The sequence below is a fragment of the Perca flavescens genome, chromosome 10 (genome assembly GCF_004354835.1).
Source record: "Perca flavescens isolate YP-PL-M2 chromosome 10, PFLA_1.0, whole genome shotgun sequence".
NCBI lineage: Eukaryota > Metazoa > Chordata > Actinopteri > Perciformes > Percidae > Perca > Perca flavescens.
Window position 1 is genome coordinate 29,040,148 of NC_041340.1, and position 23,627 is coordinate 29,063,774.

Here is a 23,627-nt window from a genome sequence, read left to right on the forward strand (position 1 = left end):
ATTAAGGTAAATTATTAATTATGTCTAAAACACACTTTTAGATTTCTGAAAGCTTTATTGCAATAAAGGTAGATTTCACAGTTTTTTGCATATTTAGACCACATTGGCTCAGGTCCAGATCCAAAACCACAATACCTAGACTTGTCAAACTGGACTGAATTAACCCAGAGAGGCTAACGAGTGTTAAAAACCATGTTTCAGATTTTTAAAACTTTATTCTATTTGTAAAAATGCAATAAAGGCAGATTTTACTGTTTTTTTGCATACAGTATGTAGACCACAATGGACCAGGTCCAGATCCAAAACCAAAATACCTAGATTTGTCAAATCTGGACTAAATTATCCCAGAGAAGCTAAGGATAATTTAGGAACCCTCATTATGCCCTCATTATGCTAACGTTATGGTGTGGTGATATTTCGAGCCTTTTTAGTGGTATTAAATAACGATTTAATTTGAGTGTCCCTATGCCCCAAATACTAGCATTGTAAGCTAACCAGCGGTCCGCGGTAGCCTCGTCAAATCTCCAAACTCATTCGATTAGCATGAAAACATGTCCCAGAGAGCGACAGAGTAGGTACACATCAGTTAATAACTCCTAGGTTCGTTTTGCGCCGGAATTGTCCTTTAAACAACACAGACAGTGCGTTCACTTGCAGCTGCCGTTGTTGGAATTAAACAACACAGATGGTGCGTTCACTTAAAACAGGTAGCCTCGTGGTGCATTCACAGTAATTGTAAAATACCATTTTCACATCTGGTGGTTGTTTTTGTCATTCAACAGCAATTTACTGGTGAAATAAGTTATTGTTATAGTTATTACGTTATTATTAAATCTTTAATTTTGACCATGGCCTTAACAATAAACAAGTTCCTGACTGTTGTTTAGTACACTTCTTTTTTTTCTTTTTTCTTCTTTTGTTTACAGTAAATAAATAATAAACTAATACAAATCTTAGGTTCATAAAGTAACTTTCTTTGCATTCATTTGATTCCCAATCAATATACACTGGTAAGAATTGCTTTCCATTGTTAATACTGTATGTACTTAAAAACTGTTCTGAAATGCAAAATAATTGAATTTTAATCATATGATAAAACATGCGATTAATCACGATTAACTATAGAAATTCAGTGATTAATTAAATAACTCTTTAGCCTCTCTGGGATAATTTAGTCCAGATTCGACAAGTTTAGGTACAGTGGTTTTGGATCTGGACCTGGTCCAATGTGGTCTACATATGAAAAGAAAACGGTGAAATCTCACTTTATTGCATTCTCATAAAGACAATAAAGCTTTCACAAATCTAAAAGTGTGTTATAGACATAATAATTTACCTTAATGACTAACACTCATTCAATACAGTAAGAGGTTAAAAAAATGGAGGATCAGTCACTTAGCAATGTAAATTATGTTTCCCTGCTGAATCGGACAGTTTTAAGTTCCCCTTAAATTTCGAGCAGATAATCTTTAGAATCATCGGGGCTTTGCTGACCATTGTCGAGAGCGGAGAATCAAATCCAAAATCGGCTTTAAGGGTAATTTCTTCTCAAAGATTTTTGTTCAAATGAATCTATTAGACACAAATGCATTGGGAAATAAAGGTTGAAAAAAGAAAACAAAATTACCCTTTAATTCTCGTGTGGTGTGTACCCCCTGCATATGCTTATCGTCCCCCAGCTCTAGCTCCAGACTTAAGGCACAAGAGTGGTATTGATCTTCTCATTTAAATCTCATTAAGAGAGTGAGATCAGCCTATATCTAAAATGTCAAACAATAGGGGTCCAAAGCTACACTTTTGCCCCAGAATTCTTAACAGCCTATTCCGTCTATGGAGAAACAGGATCAAAAAGAAGGCTAGAGAAATGTTAAGAGATACATTTTGTATTACGCTCCTGAAAGATCACTTTGACTGTAGAAAAGTTTCACATTATGTGCTTTGGCTGTTTATGTCCTTTTAAGTGCAAAATCAAACTGAGAGCAAAATCTAATTTAAATAATGCCTGCCGCAAAGTGCCATTGTCTTAGACCTGCCTTCTTTGTATCATCAGCATGGACCATTTCCTGTCATTTGTCTACAGACAGAATTTTAAAAACAGCTATATCTTACAGCTAATTCCAAACCTTAAAGGCACATGCTCATATATTCAATCAATCAGCAACAAGCTCAGAGTTGAAAATGAATTCCTAGAAAACGCTTGCTGCAGAGCAATCACAATGCACTGCATTGGCCAGTAGAGTACTGGCAGTATTGCCCCCACACCACTACTGTTTACTTCTCAACTGTCGAGACGATTGATAAAATAATTTCTGCCATTGTAATTTCCCAGAGTTGTAAAATCCAGCCTTGTCTGAATATAAACAAGTACGCAGCCCTAAAAAATCCCAGAGCATACTAAAAAATCCATCAGGACAATTAAAACAGAGACAAACAGACTCAGAAATTTTTTTTAATCCAAAAGCCAAAAATGCACTTAACGCTACTTGAGTATTAAGGATGAATCGTGCAGGGAATGTCTTAGGGTTTGCCTGTGTTTTGTGTCTTTACTTTGTTACGGATATTACAGTTAAGTTTAGTAGACTAAAAGTGACCATTATGTAGCGATGAAGGTTAAGTTTAGGCACCAAAACGACTACTTAAGTTAAGGGAAAAGATCGTGGTTCGGATTACAACATTCCCAAGCAACACGCATTTCCCCAGGAAGAGAACTCCGCTCTCTGGCTTGAAAGAAGAAGATGGCCCTCATCCTAAGGATGGGATCAGAGTCAGAGTCTGATGATGAGGTACTGTCAACAGATAACCCTCTAGAGAGGTACAAGGCAGAGGCCTGTATCAGCATGGAAACATGTCCACTACAGTGGTGGTCGTCACAAGCAGATGCATATGGTAAGCTGGCCCATATTGCAAAAAGGTACTTGGCTACACCTGCCTCAACAGTGCCATGTGAGAGACTGTTCTCTTTGGCAGGCAACATTCTGCAGAAGAAGAGGTCAGCTCTATCATCTATAAATCTGAACAAGCTAGACTTCCTGAGCAACTCGTTGAAAGAAGTAGACTGTATGATTGGTTGACAGGAGACATGTTGCACTGATACACACATTATGAAGTAATTATCTTTAACCAAGGATGTAGAGACTGTTCCCTCTGTCTCTTCATATACATTATGGCATTCTATCTCTAAAATAGGCCTACTTATTGTTGCATTAATTGACCGTTCGCAAAAGCCACGCCCCCTAGTTATTGTTACTACGCCCGTCAAACAATTGAGAACCAGACACATAGCCATGGCTGGGTTGAGCTCCATACCTATTGGTATAAGTGATTGGTTTTGGAGTAATGCAGCAGACATATCCTCCAGGGCACGACAGAAAGGGCTGCAATATGCAGTGGAGGGATATGTTCAATGACCGTCAACCTCTTGCTAAATTATCTGTGTCGATAGCAACATGTGCTTGAAAGGCTAACAGCCGGTCTCACGGCAGTTCGTGTAAATGTCTACGTTATTCTTAATCTATTGATACGTGTTCACGGAGACGTTATTCTCGTTTTTTACGTGTAAATGTAACGTTATTTTCTCGGGAAAAGGACGCCGGGAGGCGGCCGAAAAGGTTGCTCCATAAGCCGGGAGGCGCCCGCGAGGCGGCCTGCTGGGGACGCGCCACAATAACGGGATAGCGGAAGTTGGGTTTAGGAAAAAACTTACGGGGAAAGGGCGCCTTAAACGCCGGGAGACGCGCCGTGGATTTTCGGCTTTTTATATTACTCCCTACCATTTTCGTGCTGTGGCCACAAACTACGCTTCCCATTGAAATACATTACTTCACATTTTTGTGTTGTGCGCCACATATAAACCGGCAAAAACGTCTCCGTGAACACGTATCAATAGATTCAAATAACGTCACATTTACACGAACTGCCATGAGTTAGCTCGCTAGCTTTACTTACCTTGGAGCAGACATATGTAGTTATGCTTATTAATCTTCGAGGCATTTAGCTGTGAGTGAGGTCTCCCACATTGCTTAATCCATTGTCGGCATCTTGGGTCTTGGGCTTTGGAAAGGCGAAAAAAATGACCGCTCCCTCTAAACTTTTGGGGTACCTGGTGTCAACATCTTGCTGAAATCGCAATGTTTGACGGGAGTCCTTTTCCTTAGTTACAGTTGCTGAGCTAGGATTGGACGAGGACCGTTCGAGGGCGGGGTTTTGCGAACGGTCAATTAGGGGCGCCTACAGCGACAGCGGCGAAGGCCCTATTGAAACTGAAGGAATTATTATTATTAGGGCCCAAGAACCGACAGGGGCGAAGGCCCTATTGAAACTGAAGGAATTATTATTATTAGGGCCCGAGTGCTGATAGCGGCGAAGGCCCTATTGAAACTGAAGAAATTATTATTAGGGCCCGAGTGCCAACAGCGGCGAAGGCCCTATTGAAAATGAAGGAATTATTATTAGGGCCCGAGTGCCGACAGCGGCGAAGGCCCTATTGAAAATGAAGGAATTATTATTATTTTCTGCAAATGAATCGCCTTTTTGAGGGGCTTAACATATTCAAAAACTCACCAAAATTGGCGGTCGTGTCAAGTCTGGTGAAATTTTACGTATTTTAAGGGTTTCGGGAATAGGCGCACAAAAATAGCTCACTAGCGCCCCCTACAAAGTTAAAAAAATTGAGCCCCGCAGTGCGTTTAACGTAGACTCATGAAACTTGGTACACATATGTAGCATGTCAAGATGTACAAAAAACCTCATTGGAGCCATACCCTAAAAGGAAGTCCACCATTTTGATTTCAAAGTTCGAAATTAGTGCGATTTTGGCCATTTCCACGTCGTAATTTAACGAACTCCTCCTAGAGATTTCATCCAATCAAATTCAAATTTGGTCTGTACCATCTTAAGACGTTAAAGATGAAAAGTTGTTAAAAGAAAAATGTTTCGTCATAGGGCGTGGCCGTTGCGGGGCGGCCATTTTGTGCGTTTCGACATCAAAACAGGAAGTGGGTGTAACTTGAGTGTACATTGTCCAGTTGGCTCAAAACTTTTCAGGATTCATAAGACTCTAACTCTGAGAACATTTACTGTACAAAATTGGCTCAAAGTCATAGCGCCCCCTAGTGGCAACAGGAAGTAGGCCTAAAGGTCAAGGTGCTATACTTTAACGAACTCCTCCTAGAGATGTCATCCTATGGACTTCAAACTTGGTCCGTACCATCTCAACACCTTAATGATGAAAAGATATTAAAAGAAAAACTTTTTGTCAAACGGTGTGGGCGTGGCATGGCGGCCATTTTGAGTGTTTAGCGATGAACGAGAAAGTGGCTATAACTACAGTGTACATTGTCATATCTGCTTGAAATTTCAAAGAATCAACAAGGGTCCATGCCTGAGGACATATACAGGCCAAAATTGACTTTTGGTCATAGCGCCCCCCGCTGGCAACAGGAAATCTGCCTATATGACAAACATCATCCGTTTTAAATGAAACTTAGAATGTGTGGTCTACATGTGATACTGAGTCGGCCCCTATAATATAACCACGCCCACTCACTCAGGCCACGCCCCCTTTCATACCATTTGAACCGTTTAAGGTAAAGTCTTGTGTGAGGTGTCATTGAACTCAGCATGGAGTTCCTAATTCATTGGTAATGGTTTGGCCCGCCCCCCCTATGCTTAAGCCAAACCCCCTTTCATAACATTTTAACCATTTAAGGTAGACCCTTGTGTGAGGTATCATTGAACTCAGCAGAGAGTTTGTTTTTGATTGGTGACTGTAAGGTCAGAAGGGATGACACCAGAGTAGCAGATTAAGTCCAGAATATGTCCTTTAGAGTGTGTGGTAAAAAGTGGTATGTTGCTGACATCCAAAACTCTCTAAGCAATCTTTGGTGAGAGGCTGATTGATATTGTCCATGTGGATATTGAAATCGCCCAGCAGTATTATGTTTGGTGAGAGAAGTGGTTGAGAAAAGCAGCAAAGTCATTTAAAAATTCACTGTCGGTGGGTGGTAGACAGTAGCAATGATGGTTGGAGTGGGACCAGACAACTTACATACACACACATTCTTGCATACAGATTGAACACCTGAATGCTACAGAGAGCCATAACTTTTACACACACACACACTATGGCCTTTGCAATTTGTGTTGTTTTGTCCTAGTCATGGCAAGTTTGCTTATTCAAGGGTAAGAGTATTGACCAGACTGCAATAAATTACTAGAATTAAAATGTAGTAAAGATATGACATCTGTCTACGTCCAGACAATAACATTTCATCATCGACTTCCCAGGATTCCTGTAACTTTAATACTAAATTTACACTATTTACACAAAATATACAGCTGGTGCTGATTGGTGAGAGTAATTGGGACAGCTTGTGGTCTCCACTGCTGTTGTGTGATGGCAGTGAGCACAAATGAGCGCCTGAAACGAAGGTTGGTATGGCAAACTACAAACATTGCACACAACTTAAAGGTAACTGAGGAATATATCCATAAACTGTATGTTTGATTAAGATGAACCCGTAACCAGAATTGAAAATGCATAAGAGCAGCTACACACAAATATTCTTTTCCTTGTCACTTGGTACATGGTCCTTGGAATTTTTATGGACAAAACTCTGTCAAATGAATGTTTCTCCTCCTGCCTTTGTAGTGTCAACCCTGATTAGACTAATGACACATCAACGGAGATCCCCATCTTAGAATGGTGTTGGCCTTTTGAAACTGTTTTTTCATGTGAAAAAAGCCAGCACTCAACAGAAAAAAAATATGACAATTAAAGGAAAGAAACAACAGAAGAGCTCTAACAGCTGATGGCAAGAACCAACACATTTCCTCCCGTTTTCAGTTACAAATTCAAAATTTTGAGTACCCTGTACCTTAATAATAGTGTGACTGAAAAATGGCCAATATGAAAACCAAATCAATTCCTAAAGTGAAAATACTCAGAATAAATACTTTTTATGAAGTGAAAGTCAGGGATTATTCTAGCTAAAGAGGTAAACAATACATTATTGATGGAAGGAAATACCCTGTTGGTAGGAAAATCGTGTATGTGTACACAAATTAATAGATTCCATTTTATCTGACTATTTCATGAACTGCCGTGAGACTGGGTTGGTTAACATGGTATGATGGATAGATGGTTCCTATCTTAGTGTGCAGTGAGGGATGGTGGTAGGGGTAAGGCTGTGTGGTCTGTTGGCAGCCTCCCTGAAGCTCTCAGGTATCCATCAGTACAGGTCAGGTGGCTATCTGGCAGCATGATGAAGAGGTAAACTGTCCTACAGATCTCTCAGTCAGCTACAAACTGCTGCATCTTTGGTATTCAGGCAGATCCAAGATTCCTTTGATGAGGAGGGATTGGGGGAAATAGATTTTAGTGCAGTGCTACAGAACACTACCCCGCTCCACCAATCAATAGTGATTTTAGTAGCAATGGGGAGGTCTCAGAAAGGGCAGGATTTTCCAGGGAAAAACTGCAACTTAGAATTGACTGAGCTTTCTGTAATGTGCAGATGCCTTATTTGAAATATATTGAGACTACAACGGACATTGAACTGTTTGTTGTTGTCATTTTACTAGTTCAAAAGAAAATGGCGCTCATCGCTGTGCATTGACCATAGAACTAGAACGAGTAAGCCCGCTACAACAGTTACAGTTTTTTGCGATGGATACGGTACACATAAACTATCCTGCTATTTTGATTTGAATGTAAATGTCTGTTCTACTCTCATTCTATTCCCTATCAAGAGATGTGTATGCAAGGTAAGCTGTCAGTCGGTATTAGTTATTAGTTGCTACCATAGACTGTATATAAGGATGGGTCATGCATCTCCACTTCCTCCCACTCCACAAAAGTGAATCCAAAATATCTCAGATACGGACACTGCAATCTTGTAATTTTGGCGCCATAGTCTGCGCAGTAGTGATCAGGTGGAGGCGGGCGATGGGGCCAGAGTATCAAAGTCCCGCCCATACATCCACCTGACCAATTGCAATTGGCTGTCAATCATAATGTTTCAGCACATTTTTACAGCATCAAATAACTAATTAAAACCAAACTACAAATAATCTTTAAAAAACAAAACAGAAAAAACATCAAGAGAAATTAACACTTGAACATGCATCAGCGTGATAAGAACTACCATTGACAACACATTTTGTGGTTGCTGGCAAGCTACATAAAGTAGCCATTGTCATTTTGCAATTGTTATAGTCTTTCTTCTTAACAGGAAATGTCTCTGGACAGTTGGCGTGTCTCCCTTTGGCTGGAATACCAGCAGGCCTTCTTACTTGAGCCTTTAAATGGACGTATCCTACCAGTGTCCACGGTGCACCACTAGAAAACCAACATATCTTGAAAAATCAAGAAACTCAGGGCAAGTTTTCATCTACAAAAGTGTTAATGGTTGAATACATTTTCCTGCAAATAAATTTGGCCCTGTCGATTACTATCCATAGGTATTCGTAATGTATTAGACTAAGCATTACATATCTAATGTGTTTTAATCTAAGCTGAATGTTCCAGCTCAGTCCTAAATGTTTCATTTTTTATCACTTAGCAAAACTTTTTATGGGGGAGGACCAAAGGAGTACTAGCCATCATATTGCAGCAATGAAGCAGAAGTGCCAAAAGATGAGGCCCATTCGCTAATGCCTCCAGAACAACACACTACTGCTGAGGTTCCATTCTTGATGAGTATTGTATCCAATATAATTGAATTAATACATTGAAATGTATTTTAATTGAATAGAATAAATTATCATTATTCAGTATTTGCTGCTGAATGCTGAAAGCATTAATGGAGTTAATGGATTTAACCTGCATGTTTTGTTTAGCTATGTGAAGAGGCATCAGCACTTTACAAGCAGGTCATCAGAGGATTCAACAAGCTGTCAAGCCAGCTTTTGTAATGGCCCAAAAAGCGACCTGAAGAGCCTATGCCTGCAGTCTGTTTATGAGAGCCTGATACCGAGAGAGAACTGATGGTGAACAAAATGGTAAGCCACACCAGTAAGAACTAGGGATGCACCGATCTGACTTTTTCAGTCCCGATACCGATGCCTGGGCTTTGTGTATCTGTCGATACCCGATACCGATCCGATACCGTTGCTGAATTAATAACAAACTGTATACCTTCCACCTTATACCTTCCTTCCACTATGTGGAAGAGACTAAAGACACCGGAATTTCCTAACTAAGACAAAATAACATAGTTGTAATGTATTGAATTCTTATTTGTTATTTAAAAAACAATTGTGCATTCAAATTGAAAATATAATGTAATCAAACTTAAACTTAAACTTAAAATAAAAGTTTAAGTTTAAATAAATAACAATAATGGGCCTTCAATAATGGGCCATCTTTATATAGGTTTATAATGGCTTATTCTACTGTCAGTACACTGTGAGTACTGTGAGTACATAGAATATCACAAAAACATGTTAATGTCATCATGTTTACTAAAACCTTTGATTACTAAAGAGTTTGGCTCCACGACATTATACAATAACTTTATATGAAGGAGAATCCATGAAACAGTTACAGAATCAAAAATATTTTTATTGTGCAAACTGCAAAGTAGTAAAATAAACTCAAATCGAATGAATAGCCTACACATACAAACAACTTTCACATTGTTTCCCTTTCAACACTACCTTGGCCACAGGTAAGTTAAGTTGTTGTAGTGTGTGGTTGTAGTGGGCGACTGAACGTAGCTCCGCTGTCAGCCTCCTTTGCTGGTTGAATAATGTTAGTAAGTTGGCGGACATATTTCAGCGAGGCAAGGCATCTTAAATCCAGTGTCTTAATCATTGCTCCAAACCCGTCTTTCTCAACGGTCTGTAGCGGGACCGTAGGTGGATTGCGTTCATAATGTTGCTCCGCTGCATGCTTGAAGTGACATGTCTTTAACGTTGGCACAGTAACATTAGCACAGTAATGTTAGCACGGTAATGTTAGCACGGCCGAGTAACGTTAGAGAGACAGGCAACAACAGTGGCTAAATTATGTCAGATTTTTTAGAAACAAAAAACTTCGGAACAACAGACGGTTCCTCTCTTGAGCACACGTTGTTCTGGTGTATCTCCGGTCCGGACAAATTGTTATATGCTATGGTGTTGTATCCTTTTAAAGAGAGTTAGTTGTGGGTTATTAATTGTTGTGTTATAAAGTTACTACCATGAGTGAGAAGGGTACGCAGTTAACAGGGGTCACAGCGTTGCGACGGAGGAATAAAAAAAACAAAAAAAACTGGATCGGCCCGTGGATCTGTTAATTTTTCCGATCCCCGATCCAGCTATTTTGTCAATATCGGGGCCGATATCCAATCCTAATATCGGATTGGTGCACCCCTAGTAAGAACAAGAAACACAACATTGAAATTGAAATTTGCAAGTTCACGGCTTGCAAACATCTTTCAACTGGAGCAGGCCGCGGTTGGGGGACGGGGGGTTGTAGTTGTGCCAAGAGTCATTCATGAGCACACACCCACTAGCTGCAGCTACGCAGTAGCATGCAGCCAGACAAACACAGAAAGTCTTAAAGGTTGTGGAACCAAAGGTGGTTCTTCTATGGCATCACTCTGAAGAACCATTTTTGGTTCCAGTTAGCACCTTGATTTTTCTGTGGGTAACAGTTAATGTTGCTTTCTTTTGACAATGGGATGATGTTTTCCTAACCTTAAACAAGTTGTTTTAAGGCTCTGATACACCAACCCGATGGCCGACGGCGGAAAAGGCAGTCTGACTGATCAGTCTCCCTGAGTTGGTCAAAAAAAGTGCTTCGGAACACACTGAAGCGATGCCAACTTCTGCGCGTGCGCAAGATGTAATACGTCTCCATAACAGCAGGTGGCGCTAATGTGTATTGTCACCTAAAAAAGAAAACCGGCAGCTGATTGGACGAACGTGTCACGTGGGTCTGGCTTCTCCCGAATTTCAAAACCGACCATAGTGGCGGCTCGTTTGGAATACGATCTCGTATTTTATGAAAACAAAACATGTTTCTGAAAACATTTTAAGCAAGAAATAGGCCATGCAGTTGCTGAATCTGTCTTCATTTCAGAACGACAAAGATCAGTTTAAAAGATTTTTGTTAGGTTTTGAGAGGTGTTCGTCACGCTCATCCCGCTCGTCATTTCCGGTAATTCATCATTGAGGCCGACTGCCCTCTGGCCGATTCAACAAGTCAAATCAGCCCAAATGAACGCCAATGGCTCCACTCACTGACGACGGCACAGAACACACCAAACAGACGAGTCGAGTCACCGACCTTGCCAGACTGTTCGACGGGTTGGTGTGTGAGCGCCTTTAGCTGCCTAACCCAACTAGACCTTCAAGCTATAGTGCTTGGTTTCTGTCTCCCCCATAAGGAATTCTAAGTAACGACAACAAAACTGTCAGCGCATCCACATGATACAAGCCTTCCGTTCCACCCCCACTCCTCCTCCATGCAGTTGCTTGTAACCAAGAGTGGTAATTATCTTCACTTGATTTTCTGAGCGCTAAAGTCGCTGGATGACACCAGTTTTCTGAACATAGCCACACTGAGTATTACAGAGATAGTTTTCTGGAGCTGATAGTCTTAATTAGCTTTATTCATTTGGCAATGGTTTAAATGTAACGAATGTTCATTAATATAAAAAACTTACTCACTAAAGCTTTAACCACAGAGGTGGGAGAAAATATGAGTCTCTTTAGCAAATCATTTGGTCCTTTCTATTTTGTCAATTAGGTATGAGAAGTTGTTTGTCATTTCAACTTGTGCCTGTTAGTATCCAGTTACAATTTTTTTTTATTTTGAATGTATTCATGTTTTTGGCATTGTCACGCAGGACAACTGTGTCGCAATGGCCTGATCCAAATATGGAGTGGGTCCAACCATTATATAGTTGTAGTGTTTTACTCTTCTCCATCACACTGAGGGATATATTAATGATATATTATTAAAAAAAAAAAACATTATAGATTTCAGCTTCAACAGCATGCACAATAATCATTAAGTATTTTTATGTGCATCACTTAAAAAATTCACTTTTGCTTCAAAAGTTATTTAAGGGTTCCTTTGACTTTGGAAGACTACGGCTGGGTGGAACTGTAACATTGTTACAGCCTTGGCTAAAAACTCCCTCTCATCTGTCATTCTGATTTCCAAACTGCAGCCAGGCTTTTGAGAATCAACATTCTGAGAGGGGCCACATAATGGGACACATTCTTGCTTATTACTGGAAGCATTGGACCTCAAGCACAATTGGCATTACAGTAAACACACTGGCAATCAATGGAGATGTATTTTATGAATGGGAAGAGGAACAACAGGTCCACAGACGGATCATTCCTCTCGGCACAAATGCCATCTTCTCTTTAATGCTCCGGTATGGGAGGACATGTGCAGCATTTGCTAGCTGTTTGGGTGTGTGCCCGGGAAGGGCTCGCCACCAACAAGTGTGTGTTGGGGTGGCGTTGGGAGAAGGGTCAAGAGCCAGGGAATGGAAAGGGACTTCAAATTTAAATCAACAAGAGTGGGCCAATTAAAGCACTGAATGAGTCACTTTTCATGAGGGAAATACTGTGCTGGCTGGCAAAGAGGTAATCCTCATCCCCAAAAGACAGACAAAAACAGAAAGACATGAAAGAAAGACAGGAATAGATGGGAAGATAGGCACAAGCAAAGAGAGACAGATGAAAGAGATTGGAAGAGAAAACGAGCAGGTAGAGAGGAAAGAGAGATGGGAGAGGGAGACGGCAGAGGGCATAGTAAAATGCAATACAAATCTCCCAGAAGCAATTTAAATGTTTATCACCTTTAATTAAAATAGTTTTTTAATTAATTGGAGGAAGGTTTAGCTCTGGCTTGGCCACCATGAATGATTACACTTTTTTACAATTACAGTGGCCGCCCAGCTACAGGGTGTGTGTGTGCGTTTTCACTCGTTTGTGGGTTTATATTCAAGAATTTGTGTGTGAGCTATAACAAGCCCATTGCAATGGTAATGAGGGAGCCAGTCATTGATTACCTGAGGCTGTGAATGTCATCCACTCACCACTCACATTTGTCAAAGGCTAACAAGCAGGAAAGACTGCACACAATCATTTACATTCCAGATGCAGATTTTTAACATTTCACCATCCTCCTGCTGTACTTCATATTGTCTGTATCCTGCAGGTATTATATTTACATGTTGAGGACTGATGTTGCTACCTGCCCATTGCTGAGGTTTCCTGACATTGAGAAAAAGCCAAATCAATTTAAAATGCAATCTGAAATATCAGCAATGAGAGCCTCATGGAGGCTGTTGCTCCTGAACCAGGATTAAATCCCATTTGTAGAAACTGACAGCAAAGTGTGCCACTGGGAGCATGCTGGGCCCACAACCCAAAGCTTTTAGCATAAGAGTATTCCCATGGTTGGTGTTCTTGAGTCGGTCTAAAGAAAAGAGTGAGTTGAAGCCTTTCCCTTTAACATCAATGGAGTTTGAACCTTTCTAGTATTTAAAAGATAGGGTTAAACAGTACTCCGTTCTGTATTGACATTGCAAGAACGTAAGAAAGCAGAAACTGTTTACCATGGTCACCATAGATAGATAGATAGATAGATAGATAGATAGATAGATTTTTACTGATCCCAAAAAAATGGGAAATTCCAGTGTTACAGCAGCAAAATATCAGACACACAGCACACAGAATACACATGAAATAATAGGATACAATATACATGAAATAATAGGATAGAATATAAGAATAAATAATTTAAAATATATTGGGAATAAAAATGTACAACTGTTTAACTAGTATTGATAAAGCTGTAGATAAACCTATTGTGCAAGGTGCACTTAGTGCAGTTGTGATGTCTATGAGTCACTCAGTGATGAAGTGTTAAAAAGTTTAATTGCCTGTGGTAGGACGGATTTCTTGTAGCGGTCCGTGCGACATCGAAGCTGTCGGAGCCTCTTAGAGAAAGTGCTCCTCTGTTGGACCAGTGTGGGGTGAAGAGGGTTGTTGGGATTATCTATGATAGATAACAGTTTGTTCAGTGACCTCTTCTCCACCAGAGCTTCAAAAGTGTCCTGTTTGCAGCCAATAACGGAGCCAGCCTTCCTGATCAGTTTGTTCAGTCTGTTTGTGTCCAATGCAGCTGCCCCAGCAGATGGCGGAGGAGAACAGAGCGCTGGCCACTACAGACTGGTAGAACATCTCCAACATTCTGCTGCACACGTTGAAGGATCTCAGCTTCCTCAGGAAATAGAGTCTGCTCATCCCCTTCTTGTAAACAGCAGCACCCACGTATCTGTACTCCTCAACCATGTCCACATCTCCACCCAGGATGCAAAGGGGCCGCGGAGCCATTCCCTTCCTCCTGAAGTCAATCACCATCTCTCTGGTCTTATCCACGTTCAGCAGCAGGTGATTACCAGACCATTCCACAAAGTCGTCCACCAGCGCTCTGTACTCTCCCTCCTGTCCATCCCTTATACACCCAACAACTGCAGAGTCATCACTTCTGTAGGTGACATGACTCTGAGTTGTACTGGACGTCTGTGGTGTATAAGGTGAACAGAAAAGTAGACAACACAGTCCCCTGTGGGGCCCCCATACCACTCACCACCACATCAGACAGAACACGGTCCAGACGGACAAACTGTGGTCTGTCTGTCCAGACTCACCTCTTAAAGTGGCATATGTATGACAGGCCAATTCGTATGCCGTTTTTGCGTGTTATCAAGACGCATAATCGTTTTTTAGCGAGTTTATCAACACCGTTCGGCTGCCATTGACCTACATTATGTGTGAATTTTCGTCATAGCGAGTAGTATGAAAGGACATAAGTCCGCGGATGGGTAAAACACAGGACTTTCACCCAGGAGAGCCGGGATTGTGTCCCGCGTGTGGCGTTTTTTTTTTTAAGCCTTCCCCAATGTTTCTTTCCTAAACCCAACCGTTTATTGTTTTCCTAGCGTGTGATGTTGGTCACTGTCGTGTTTTTGTCATTTTTTTTGTTACTAAAGCCTTTCCCAATGTTCTTTTCTAAACTCTTTTTTTACACGCGTGTAACATTGTTCTCGTGGCGACGCCACATGGTGTGTATGTTTACATCCGCGGTATACAGCATAGACATATAGGTGGAAAGCCCAAAATGCGTACAGATAACACGCCATTTGGCTTTAGGAAAGTGGCGTGTATGTTTACGCAAAGTCATGATGCCATATTGGTCTGTCAGGTAGTCAGTGATCCAGAAGACTGTGGACGCACCGACAGCCATCATCTGCAGCTTCTCACCTAGTAGCAGTGGCTGGATGGTGTTGAATGCACTGGAGAAATCAAAAACACAGTGCCGCCACCGCCATCCAGGTGCAAATAGGCTCGCTGCAGAAGATAGATGACAGTGTCGTCCACTAGGGAGGGCAGTGGCACTGTACGCATCCTTGGCATTTGCATACAGGAGGTCCAGAGTTTTATTGTCTCTTGTGGGGAGGGATTTATCCATTGAAACATGATTAAGATCCCCAGTGATAACTGACTGCTGCGTCTGGAGTTGTGAGACAGTGGTGTGAATGACATCAGCAGCTGCCTCCGCACCAGCATTTGGTGAAATTTAAACAGTGATCACTATGATGGACATAAGCTCCCTCGGTAAATAGTAAGGACGAAACCCCACAGCCAGCAGTTCAATGTCCAGGCTACAAAGACGTTACTTCACATTCACATGTCTGGGATTGCACCACTTTTCACTCACATACAGTGAAGTATGTCCTCCATTCTTCTTACCGCTTTCTATAATGTCCCTGTCCGCCCAAACTGTCAAAAAGCCGGGTACCCATCAGCTGTATGAATTCCTCACACACGTTCAGGGAGAGGTAGGATGGGGTTCCTCTGCCAGCATTTCCATATTTTTCAATAGGAGCCTTTAAAAAAGGATCAAACCGGCCGATCAGCTCCATGCACCCCAAATAATTGCCTTTGTCGGTGTCTCCAAACATGTGGCTTTCACCCCTGAAAGCAAGTCCCCGTTCAGCCAAAAACTTCACAACAGTAACAACTCTCTGTAGAACCTGTGTCCAGTATTCACACTCCTCATTTAACCTCATTCAACGTTTTTTGAGTTCTGAGTCCACTGTCCCACTGTCAGCTGCTTGATTGATGTAAGCGATCATGGCTTTTCTGTGAATGTCATAACTTTCGTGTTCTGCTATATGATCATTAGCATGTTTCCAGTCAAAATAACCCCCACTCACAAATGCTGACTTTTCCTTGTTCTCGCCAAATATTTTGCATGCAAAACAAAACACACTACCTGCTGATGGTGAATAACAGAGCCATTCTCTGGGCACAAACTCTCCGTTACTGAGTTTGCATTTGAAATGCATTTTTGAGAAAAATCTTCTCTGCTGTTTTACAGTATATTGGTGTTCCGATGCCGACACGTCAGCATCTTTATTTTGACAGGACTCCGGTCCCATTTCCGCCCAATAAGCCTGCACTTTTGTGTCAATATTATTTCCCCAGCGGCCCAGGTCACTGTTCTATGGGTCATCTGATTCGTCTCCCCCTAACTGGTTTGCGGCCTGGTCCTCTCTCTGGGGCTCGTGTGCTCCCCCCTCCTCCTCCCCTCCATTGCTGCGGGCGGTCCCATGCTCCTCTCCAGCTACATCCACGTGCGCGGCCTGCGCCACGTGGGTCACTCCTAATTTGGATCAATCAGCAGCCATGTAACGTGCGATTAGAGTGATTGACACAAAACCTGACAAGTTACAAAACAATATGACCTTTTCAGCTCATCATGAACCTGAACATGGGAGGACCCTGAACTTGGGAGGCCCCTGGGCTTCAGCCCAGGTAAGCCCATGCATTAAAGCGGCCTTGACTGTGGTGCCCTGTTTTGGACGTTTTTGTTTTGTTTTGAGGGCCGTCTGGTAGCCGTCCCTTGAGGGAGGGGTACTGTCACGTCCAGTTCCACTCTTATTGTGTTTTCTGTTTGTTTCTTGGACTTCTTGTTTTATTTTGACATTTAGTGTTTTGTCTTCATTTCCTTCACTTGTCTTCCTGCCTTTGTTTGCTTCCCGCCATTTGTGATTACCTGTCCCCGCCCTAATGTGATTCACCTGTGTGTAGTTAATTTCCCATCCCCTGTGTGTGTGTGTGTGTGTGTGTGTGTGTGTGTGTGTATATGTATATATATATATTATATATATATATATATATATATATATATATATATATATGTATATATATATATATATACATATATATATGTGTATATATATATATATATATATATATATATATGTGTGTATATATATATATATATATATATATATATATATATATATATATATATATATGTATATATATATATATATATATATATATATATACACCCCCTTTTGTCACTTGTTCCCTGCCAGATTGTTGTTACTCCTCGTGTGTCTCACTCTCCAGCGTTTCCTAGTGTTTGTTTTCCAGTGTTTGTTTTCCAGTGTTTCCAGATCTTTTGTTTGTATTTTCGACCACATCTTCAGCCTATTGGATATGTACCGTTGCCTGGATTGTTTATTTATTAATAAACAAAATTACCTTCTACTCCGAGTTGAGTCGAGCATTTGAGTCCGACATTGTACCCGTGACAAAAACACATATCTGACATGTTCAATGCAGTTGTGGAATCCCACCATTTTACAGATATATATGGAGGATGCACAATCCTACTAGCAAGGATTACACCTACACTTCACCCACTCTCGCATTGATTATTTTTTGTGCTCCAGTGAACATAAGGCAATGGTCCACACGATAGCAATAGAACCAGCAATCCTGTCTGATCACAATGCGCTAATAACCACATTCCATTGTGATATGTTAGGAGAAAGATCTGGTAATCTAATAATTCCCTTTGCCAAAACACAGTTTATATCAATCAATACTGACTCAGTGTCGGACCCGTCGTACATCTAGCAAGCCATTAAAGGGTTTATAAGAGATTTCACATCTGCAAATTTGAAGAAAAAGAGAGGCAAGGATTGCGGAGTTGGAAGAACGTTGTAAATCTCTAAAGACGTGCTTTTCTAAATCTATACATACTCTTTTAGTCACAAATTGAGCAGAGCTAAATTATTTGCTAAAAAGGAGAGCTGAATTCATAATGCACAGAGTGAGGCAAAATTACTATTTTAATGGTTGTAAACCAAGCAAATTGCTAGCTCTGAAATTAAAACAAAGCGAGTCCAGAGCTGCTATCAACAGCATCTGCATGGAACGAGGTATCTCAACGAATCCTAGATAGAAGATATTACTACCACTTTCCAATCCTCTTATTCAAAGTTGTATGAATCCTCCTGCAATCCAGATCTGACACAGTGCCAAAAGTTCCTGAACAAGCTAAACCTGCCTCTTCTCGATCCAGAGGGGGCAGAAGAACTGGGTCAACTTATTACGTTAGAGGAACTCAAATCAGCGTTAAAAACAGCTAAGAAAGTGAAAACACCGGGGTTGGATGGAATTCCATCAGAACATTTACTACAGTACTTTGACACACTAGGACCTATCATTTTACAAACTTTAACCTCAGCCATAGAGAGGGGCACCTTTCATCAACAAACCAACACTGCAGTAATTTTGGTCATACACAAAAAGGGCAAAGATCCTACGAGTGCTCGAATTACAGGCCCATCAGCCTCATTGGGACTGATATTAAGCTTTATTCCAAAGTTTTCGCACTACGCCTAGAACGCTTCATTGAGAAGCTAGTCCACCCCGACCAATTAGGGATTATACCAAAGCGTCAAGCTGCAGACAATATACCCAGATTAATCCATGTAATAGAAGAAGCCAAAAACCTTCCAACAACGGCAGCAGTTTTATCACTGGATGCGGAAAAGGCTTTTGACTGCCTAGAATGGAACTACTTGGAGCAAGTAATGGAGAGGCTTGGTTTGGGAGCCAAATTCGTTGACATGGTACGTACTTTATATGTGAATCACACGGCCATAGTCTCAACCAATGGCCTGCATTCACAGCCATTCCACATCGCGCAGGGCTCGAGACAGGGATGCCCGCTATCTCCCATGCTATTTGCTATATCTCTTGAACCGTTAGCCCAGGCCATAAGGCAAAATAAAATATGTAATGTCCAGATTAAATCCAATAACAACTCAACATCGTTATTTGGAGATGATATTTTGCTGTACATATCTGACATTGAGGATTCTGTTCCAAAAATTCTTAAGATCTTTAACAAATTTGGCTCAATCTCCAGCTATAAAATCAATTGGAATAAATCTAATCTTATTCTGTTGAACAACAGACAGGTGACATCAGCTATTAGTGATACAATACCAACCCAAAGCAAAATTACATATTTGGGCATCACCATTCACGCATCGTTACAGCGAGTTGTCCAGGACAACTATGAAACTATACTAAGTAGCGTTCAAAGGGATCTGGCCAATTGGTGTGCACTGCCGGCATCGCTACGATCCAGGATTGATATTGTTAAAATGAACATAGTTCCTCGTGAATTTCTTAAGTACAATGATCCCTTTACCCCCACCAATAAATTTCTGGAAGAAACTTGATACCGTAATTCGGCAGTATATTTGGAATAATAAACAACCTAGGCTAAAATACTCTACACTGCAACATAACACAAACACGGGAGGCCTGGACCTCCCCAACCTTAAAGTGTACCACAGAGCTTTTCAGCTACAGGCCCTCAGACTGTGGATGGACCCCTCATCTACAGTTCCATGGAGAGAAATAGAGCCAAATCTCACTGGAAGTCTAAGACTGCAAGACCTTGCCTTTGCAGGTGTGTGTCCAAAAAGGTGTATGCTAGCCTACGGCCCTATTATCTCCAACACATTGACCAACTTTAAACAGGTGGAGGAGCAACTATGCTACACCAATAAGAGGCATCTGAACACCCCAATTTGGCACAACATACACTTAATGTCTGGTAACAAACCTTTTTTTGTAACCAGTGGAGTGACAGAGGTATTTATACGCTACACCAGCTATTCAATGGGTAAGGTATGTTAAGTTTTGAAGACCTGAAAGCTAGCTTTGAGGTCCCTAGGATATCCTTCTTCCTTTATCTTTGCTTAAGATTAGCCCTAAAATGTTATGGAGTACCATGCGGGAATAGTCTTGTCATTAAATCATTAAATGGCTTGTTGATTCTCCTGTGAGAGGATTAGTGTCCAGGATTTATGCTAAACTCCCAATAGTAAAGAAATGGGAGCGAGAGCCCGGAGGGGAACATAATTAATTGGGAGACAGTTTGGGACAACATTTCCCACTGTTCCAAGAACCCAAATCACCAGCAGATCCACTTCAACATACAGTATGCCATAGGACATATTGGACTCCTCAGAAGAGATACGTCTCAGCCATTCCTACTCCCTATTGAATGTTCTGTCAATCTGAACAAACTGGAAGTTTCCTGCCCATGGTCTGGGAGTGTGAACAGGTGCATGACTTTTGGAATCAAACAACATCAATAATATCTGATGTGATAGGATGTTGAATTCCTACTGACCCGATTGTTTTGTTACTGATGACTTATAATGATGACTATAAATTACACCTATTTGGGAGACAGAAGAAAATTTGGCTAGCCAGCTCAACCGCGACCAATAAAATGACAGCTCAGCGCTGGCTCCCCCCCAACTCACTTTGTATAAAACAGTGGTTGGCATACTTCCTGGACATAGTTATGCTCGAGCTCTCTACGACAAGGATTAATAAAGCCAAGTCATCAACTATAGACCTATGGAAAAACGCAGCAGCACAAGTATCAGTCCTAATGACCTCAGCATCACAAGAATTAGAGGAGCGACTAGGCAAGGTGTGATTTCTGTTTTTGTTTGTGTTTGTCTGTTTTTGTTTCCTTGAGACCGCAGAGGGTGGGGGGGGGAGAGGGTTGTTGTTCTTGTTTGATTGTGTTTGTCTGTTCTGTATGTTTAAAAATATAAAACATATAAAAAATGTATCTTGATTGCTTTACATGAAACATTAATGAGTAATTAAAAACGGTCATGATGAAAATAAAACAGGCTAAAATATATTAATATACAAATACAAGAATCAAAGTTACAGTGAGTAATCAATTAATAATTATTCAATTTAATAGGTTGTAGGGACGAGTTTGGGAGAAGAGATGGAGGGGTTTTATTTTTATTTAATTTCTGTCAGTGTAAAATATTCTAAATAAATAACAAAGTAAATAGGTTTGGAAATCATTTTTACAAATGAAATAATTTTTTTGTAATTACAGAGGGAAAGTACCGAAAAAAGTACTGTTGGGTACCGGGAACCGAATTTCAGGTACAGGTATCGGGACTAGTATTGCTTCAGATATGAAAGGTACCCAACCCTAGTTACAACGCATTTTAACTCGAAATTAAGTGTTTTTTTTTTATTTGCCAACACCGCGAAACATTTAGACACCAGAGAAAACAAATCTTTGCGTAAAAGAGTAAAGTTATTTCCTGTTGCTGGAATTCGATGGTTGAAATGACTGCAAAGACTGATTCTACATTTGCGAGATGGACATACTAGTTATTATGCTGCGTTGAAGCAAGGTGCTGTCCTGTCACTGTTCGCGTGGTCAGAGCCAGAACCAGAGATGGTACGGACAACATCTGTGTCCCAACACGTAACGGTACAACAGCGCGTCTGTGTCTGAGCAACTGACAGATGTAAACATGTCAGGAATTAACATTTTAGGCTTGCTACACGTAAATATTGGCATTACAATTTATCAGCTGTGGAAAGTTACTGGAGTATTTCTATTTTCTCCTATTTTACTTCTACTTCACTATAATTCAGAATTGTACATTTTAAGTCACTATGTGTTACATAACTTGATCCCGTGGTAAAATTCACAAGCTAACTGCCAAGTAATAGCCTATTCCTCTGTTATTTTGGTAAAAGTAACTCAAAAGTAACGCAAAAGTAGTGTAAAGCATTACAATTCAGAGACAGGAATATTGTAATATGACTAATTACTCTCAAATGACAGTAACTAGTAATATAATGTATTACACAATACAACTGATGTCATTAGTTTTGCAGGTATTTGGTCATGAACTAAAGTATTCTCTAAATGGAAATTTGGACCTGATACCTGTACAGTTGTAATTTGTAAGCAGGAATCAACTATATGCATTTTTCAACAGAACTGACAAAAAATACATGCTTGGCAGACAAGAAATAGTCCAATATTTGTCCAATACTTTGGTTTATGACCAAATACCTGCAAAACTAATGACTTTCCCATTAGCCTCAGCTGTACTTTGTGTTAAGTACTAATAAGCAATTGCTAGCATGCTAAGATGCTAAGCTAAGATGGTGGTTGCAATAAGTATTATACATCCTAAACATTAGCATGTTAGCATTGCCATTATGAGCATAATAGCATGATTGTGTTAGCATTTAACTAAAAAGCATCACTGTGTGCAAATACAGCCTAACAGAGCTGCATGGCTTTTCTAAGAACATGAATAAGTGCATTTCCATCCACCTGTTTCTTTGCACATTTTTACTTTGTGTATAAAAACCAAAAAATTAAAGGTTTATGCCTAGCTGAGGTGTTCTGTAAAGGTGAAGTTGATATATCAATAACAGCTTGAGAATTAGGACCACCAACTGTTTTTATGCACTCAACTCCAAATATTGACCTTACAGTAGTGGATGGAACGCTGCATTAAAATAAAATGTGAATGCACTTTCTTTTAATAATTTACTGGGAAGGTGGTTAAAATGTGTGCTACATTTGGATGGATATCTGGCTTATGATGTTTCAGAAGACCTACTATAAATATTGCACCTCATGTGTAGTCTGAATGTTGCTTCACTCCCACTGAATATTGCATCATTTCTTTTCTTTTTTTTGCAGCGGGGACCAGAAAAATACAATTTCAATCATCTGTGTACTGTACTGCACCGTACACCATCTCTTATATATATTTTACGGCATGCATTTTTGGGGTATTTTCACGTCTTTTTACAGATAGTTGAGAGCTTACAGGAAGTCAGCAATAAAGTTCCCTGACCGAACTTGAACCCAGGATTTAGGGGTTCACTGTACAGGGGTAGTACCCCAACAGAGTGTAATTGTGGATAGTCTAATAAGCACAACACACTAAAATACTGTCAGATGGATAGTTGTTCTTTTATATACATTATATGTCTGATAGAGTTACAGTTAGGGAGTGAGGAGGTGCAGCGTTCGCCTAGACTGACGGGGGTGGGTGTGTACCCACAGACACGGCACACCTCATCTTCTCAGCATAGTCGTCTGCTTCATCTACCAACCCTTGCAGGGCTGGCTCAGGTTTGGCTTGGACCAGCTCTTAGTTATACTCGGGGGACTTCCTTTGACACACTGAGCTCCTCTCTCTTTCCATCTGTTTCTTTTAATTCATGTCCCAATAATGCTTGTTACCAACTTAGCTACGGGGAGCTTATTCTCCATAGTTAGGGTTGGGTATCTTTCGCATCTGAACCAATACTAGTCCCGATACCGGTACCTGAAATTCGGTTCCCGGTACCCAACTTTTTTCGGTACTTTCCCTCTGTAATTACAAAAAAATTATTTCAGTTAATAATTCCAAACCTGTTTACTTAGAACA